Source organism: Carassius auratus, unplaced genomic scaffold (genome assembly GCF_003368295.1).
Source record: "Carassius auratus strain Wakin unplaced genomic scaffold, ASM336829v1 scaf_tig00215630, whole genome shotgun sequence".
Taxonomy (NCBI): Eukaryota; Metazoa; Chordata; class Actinopteri; order Cypriniformes; family Cyprinidae; genus Carassius; species Carassius auratus.
The window spans coordinates 628,213-635,000 of record NW_020528171.1 but is presented as its reverse complement, the minus strand read 5'-3'; positions in this window follow the sequence as shown (position 1 = coordinate 635,000).

Sequence of the window (6,788 nt, the reverse complement as noted above, 5' to 3'; positions counted from 1 at the left end):
TTCAAAAACATGAATAAAAGACTACTGCTTGAATGTTTGGAGGTGATTTTCTGAAGTGAACCGGTGTGATTTTTCTATTAAATAAGTCCAAATGATCATTCTATAACACTATATGGACAGATTGCATGAGTTTAGTGTGTGTTTGCATGAACGTGTGTCTCTCCTCCTGAGGATTCGTCTTCATCTGCGTTTCTTTGTTCATTTGTCTAGCACTCGTCACAATGTTTACTGCTCCAAGCAGCTTTAGAGAGTTACGAAGGCATAAACACAAAGCCTGTCTGAGTCGATACTGAATTCATTTCTGGAGCTCAGCAGCATCAGCAAAGGCAAAAGAGCAGCATGAACATTCTGCTGAACGACTCCTTCAGTGTGTTTCACAGAGAAAAGAAAGACAGACAAAAGAGGGGGAGAATGTGATGCCTTTCTTTAAAACGAATGTTTATGATATGATCCTCAGATGTTCAGAGTTCATCCAGCGGCAGCAGGTCAATCTGTTTAAAACTCCTTTAGTCATCATTCAAGAACCAGAAGTTATCTCCTATAATATCTCCATGATTCATCATGGTACATTATGACAAGCGTTTTGTATTACAAGCTTTCTGAAAAGTAATGTTTAAGTATGCAAATGAGGGATGATCTAATGGAATATGCGCTCATTTGCATATATTTCAGAACAGAAAGCTGAAGATCAGATAAAGCCAGGATCACAAGTCTTTGTTAACATAAAATGTTTTTCCCAGTTTGGATTTCACTTTTTATCTCATATGTATATATATACACACACACACACACACACACACACACACACATATATATATGTAGTGTCTATTTACACTAAGTCCACACACCAACGTGTATTTCTGCCACATGTACATCCGTTTGACACACTGTATAGTCACCACTGATAAGCTACTAATAAATATATTGTAGAAACTTCATTTTCTGTAAAGCTGCTTTGCAACGATTTGTATTGTGAAAAGAGCTACACAAATAAACTTGAATTGAATTTTGGATGTTTTCTTTGCACTAGTCAGAATGAAGAGACATGTTATGGCATGAAAACAGAGCAAAATCTCAACACTGACCAGTGCAAAACAAGAGAAAGAAAAACACTATCAAACAATGGTTGCTCCTGTAGTGTCTCGACTTAAATGCTGTTTGTGCTGCACATGTCCTGAGGATTCATCACGCTGCTTCAATGAAACACGATTACACTTTTTTTTTTTTTTTTTTTTTTTATAAATATTTCAATACTAGATTCATTAACTCACATCTCCATCTGTGACACTGATAAAGTCCCAGCAGACGTTCACATGCTCACTTACACTAATGCTGAACCATAAACATCTGAAGCTCCGGCGGATTCACAAACACCACATTATTATAATGAACACACACACACAGAGAGAGAGAGAGAACACACACACAATCATAGAACACACACACACACACAGAGAGAGAGAACACACACACACAGAGAGAGAGAGAGAGAGAGAGAAAACACACAATCATAGAAAACACACACACACACACACACACACAGAGAGAGAGAGAGAGAGAGAGAACACACACACACAGAGAGAGAGAACACACACACAATCATAGAACACACACACACACACAGAGAGAGAGAGAGAGAGAGAACACACACACAGAGAGAGAGAGAGAACACACACACAATCATAGAACACACACACACACACACACAGAGAGAGAGAGAGAGAGAGAACACACACACAGAAAGAGAGAGAACACACACACACACACTCAGAGAGAGAGAGAGAACACACACACAATCATAGAACACACACACACACAGAGAGAGAGAGAGAGAGAGAGAACACACACACAGAGAGAGAGAGAACACACACACAATCATAGAACACACACACACAGAGAGAGAGAGAGAGAGAGAGAACACACACACACACACACACACAGAGAGAGAGAGAGAGAGAACACACACACACTCATAGAGCACACACACACACAGAGAGAGAGAGAGAGAGAGAGAGAGAGAGAACACACACACACTCATAGAACACACACACACACACACTCAGAGAGAGAGAACACACACACACTCATAGAACACACACACACACAGCTAAACCACCAGTGGACCTGAGATGATGAGATCCTGAACTTTTAAAACCTGTATGTCACTAAAAATTAATATTTTCTCCATGAAATGAAGCAGGTATGATGATAACGCAATACAAAGATCATAAGTGTTGAGACACGTTGAGAGGTGATAGCTGGAGGTTAGTTTCCATAAAGTGGAGAAAAACAATATTGTGGGCACAGAAATATACACAACTCCATAAAAAAAACTGCATATCACTAAAGTTCAAAAGTTTGGGTATCCGTATTTTTTCTTTTAATTATTGCAATAATTGTTTAAAAGTTTCAGTATAAACATTTATAATGTTACAAATTATTTCTATTTAAAATAAAAGCTGTTCTTTTGAACTTTCTGTTCATCTGTGAATCCTGAAAAATAAAATGTATCACAGTTTCCACAAAAATATCGTGCAGCACAACTGTGTTCAACATTGATAATAATCAGAAGTGTTTCTTGAGCAGTAAATCATCATATTATTCTGATTTCTGAAGATCATGTGACACTGAAGACTGGAGGAATGATGCTGAAAATACAGCAGAGCATCACAGAAATACATTACACTTTAACACAGATTCACACAGAAAACAGCTGATTCACATTACAATAATATTGCACAATTTGTACAGTTTTTGATCAAATAAATGCAGCCCTGGTGAGCAGAAGAGACTTCCTTTAGAAACATTAAAAATCATTCCAACTCCTATTCTTTGAAATGTTAGTGTATGACATTAGTTTATGGCAGAATTTCATTATATGGCCCCCACATGGAGGAGAAATATATATATTGACATGAACTACATGACATCAGGAGCGGAGCCATGTCTGTCACGGCTCATTGAAACACATCCAGAATCCCAGCGGATGAATGAAGCTAAACTCTTTTATTGTCTCCACGGCGACACTCTCTGATCTCCATGGCAACAGCAGAGTTTTTAAATCAAGTTAATAGAGAGTCTAGAAGAATCACTCACTGTGCATCTGAACACACAGAAGGAAAGCTGAGAGCTGCCAGACGTACATGTACAGTAGCGGGGTTTGGGGAAAGATCAACGTTACATGTCATATTAATTACATTTAAAATGTATGATTTAAGGGTGTGTTTAGAAAGTTTGAAAACATTATTTGCCACAATTTAACACTTCATTTAACCTAGGCTAAACGAGGAAAATAACACTCCTAACTAAAAACCGTTCAGAGTTTGGTTGTCTGCATTAGTAACTCAAGAGTCTCCAGAGCATCGTCCATCAGCCGCTGCATCATCACACACTCACACACTCACGTCTGACCGCTAGTGAGGGACGAGACGGTGACCTTTAGAGCGTCGTTTAGAGCTGAGCGTGTGCCACAGATGCCGGTGATGAACGACACGACCAGCAAACACATCGAGAGAAAGTGAATAATCACAGGAGACACGAGCTGAGAGACTCCTGAGGAACATGACCTGCACAAATGAAGCTCCACCTCAGAAACCACAATCATGTCACTGTACAGACCTTATAATGGAGCGGGATCATACCGAGCAGAGGAAAACAGAGATCTCAAGCCTGGATTTGTGTTAAATCACTATATGATTTTGTGCATATCAAAATAAATCATCTTTCTGAGGTGGGAGTGCTGCTCTGCTCTCACTGCATGACTCAGTGCCTCCAGATTCAATGAATCCAATGCAAAATCACCAAAATCTCCCTTTTTTGTTTTTGTTTTGCAATCTTGCATAATTCATAATTCCGTTGCAAAATAATAACAAAAATTAAGATCTCACAAAATTTTGCTTTTGTTTCTGGCCATGCAGTAAAGCTAAATTAAAAGGGCAATTTAAAATACTAGTACTGGGAAGCTCACAAAGAAATGAGTAGCTGGAATCTGATTACTTTTGTGTGACTGATCAAGGTTGTGTTTATGTTCTTTGGGGTAACAAAAGGTTTTATTGGCTTGACTGAAATAAAAATGGAAAAAACGGAAACTTTATTAAATCAATATTTCAAACAAAACAATTAAAAAAAACATTCTTTATGTTGTACTTATGTGTCACTTTTCAAAATAAACAAACTTTATGCATTTTGCTTGTTCTTTGACTACTGTGCATCTAACATGACACAAAATATGGTAGCGTGTCATCCTACTTTGCAAATAAACCCCACATTTTTCTCCGATTTCTGGAAATCAGCCTCAAAGCCAGTGATTCTGATCACATGAAAGATCCCTGCTGGGGCTGAGGACTGTAAGCAATGAGGTTATGTTCTGTGGTGACTGACATCAGCATCAGTCAAACCGGTCGCATCATCTCCGTTGTTTCTAGTGTTTCCCGCTGCCAACGGCAACAGAATCCCGCCAGCATTCCTCAAGACAGAACCGTCCTGTTGCCATGGCAACCGTTAAAAAAAAGAGCGGGAGCCGAGCGAGCGAGCGCTCCTCAGAGAGACGGATGAGCGTGTGTGTGACTGACTGAGAGAAACCCCCCTCACCACACAACACTGAACACGCCAAAAACACCCAGTCATAATCATAATCATCATAATGTTACACTGTGAGCTGCGTTACTGTTTTTTTAATAATAATTTATAATAATTTTATATAATATTTTATTTTATGCTATTAAAATGAATAAATAAATAAACATTTAAAAGACAAGTGCAATATACTTATTAATTAATATTTGAAAAAAATATTTTTTTTTTGTGAGAACTGAGATACATAACCATTTACAGGTAAGATATAAAAATAAATAAATAATACTTTTATTCATCAAGGAAGCATTAAATTGATGCAAAGTGAAAGAAGATTTCATAATAAATATTTATAATAAACGTTTTCTGTTCTATGTTCTGTTCATCTGTCAATCCTGAAAAATAAAATGTATCACAGTTTCCACAAAAATATTTCGCATTAATATGTTATAATATTACAGCTTTGACCGTTTCTTCATAAATAAGTAAATCAATCAATCAATCAACCAATCAATCTTCCCCAACCTTTGGACAGTAGAGTATGAATTTATCAAAGGAAACTCAAAAGGAAGGGTTCAGTGATTACAGCATTTTCAATCATTTGACTCTTCTAGTAATGAGAAGGTGCTGTAGAATAGAAACGGCCGTAATAGACTGAGTCATTTTTAATCCAGTTGTGTGTAAAAGTGTCTATGCTTTATCAGTCAGACATCAGCTGTGATTTTACTGCCTGTCCTCCAGGTTCACACTCAGTATGAGAATCTATATGACACACTTCAGTAGCGTTCATTACGCTCTCATCAGTTTCATCTGCACTGTGATGTTTCTCTTTTCCATTTCCACTCGTTTGATCTCGTGTTCCTTCACAGTTTTGTGTGTTAATTGCATCATCAATAGTCTCAGTAAAGGGATTTGTATTGCTCTGTAGTCTCTGTGGCGCTGCGCTGGTGTTATCTTTCATTCTGCCGCTCAGATCTCTCTCATTCAGCACATGCAGGTGAACCATTTCTCTCTGATTTCTGCTGCTGTCTGTCGGATCTCTGTCAAACACACAAACAGGCTCCACAAGCACCTCTAAAACTCACAAATAACTGTTATTTAAGACTAATTAAACAGCGTGAGAGAGACCTGGAGGCCAGAACTGAGACTTACACAAACACAAGCAGATGAGTCTAACACACTCATATCTCAAGTCCTTTTAAAAGAAAAACAAAACAAAAGTGCTTACTAAATGAATAAATGTAAAATCTAGTTTCCATTCCTCCATAAAGAACATTTACTGAAACTAAACTGAGGCAACAACTTTACTTTTCTCTCCAAATTATTCGTTTTGTGGAACACGAATTATGAAAGCATGCCTTTTAACACTATAGCACTTTACTTAAAGTCTTTATACCTCTAACGCATTATAAATGTAATTTAATGCATTCGTTATGCCTTGTAATGCACCTTATAATGCATTGTATGATCTCATGAATAATATGCATATGACAGTATAAAATGATCATGTTCCAGTAATTGATGAAGCTTTTAACGGTGAACAAACGGGACGTTTTTGATGGTGAATATTCAGTTGCAAAAAAAAAGTGTAGTTAATCATTTATTTTTTCATAACATGAAGAACTACACACATTTTTGTGAATTGCTTTACTGTACTTAAATGTTCAAAGTCAACTAATTTTTCAAACAGATTAATGTGCATTAGAATAGCAATAAGAAATACTTTATAATAATTTCTCATTGGTAAACATTTGTTAATGCATTAACCAACAGAAAGAGCTACATTTGTTACAGAAGTTATTATGTTAACATTAGTTAAAAAAAAAATACTAATACTAATGCTAATAAATGTTAGCTGTTAGCACAGGTCTATTAAATAATACAGTTACAACTTTTGATTTCAATGATTTTTAAACTTTAGAAGTAGTTTAGTTCATTGTCAGTTTATGTTATCTAATTAATTAACTAATGTTAACTAATGGAGCCTTATTATAAAGTGTTAGTGAACTACAGGCCAATAAAGAATCAGAAGGTTTTCAATCAATATTTAGGACGTGTTGTAGTCCAAATTAAAATGCAAAGAATTTAGCAAATAAATTGCCTATTAAGTCTTCAAGTGTTAAGTTAAGAACAATTTTCACATCGACTGACATACACATAAAAGCAAATAATTAGTGAAGGTATCCTTTTGAAACAGAGAACATTGTTTTTCTTGA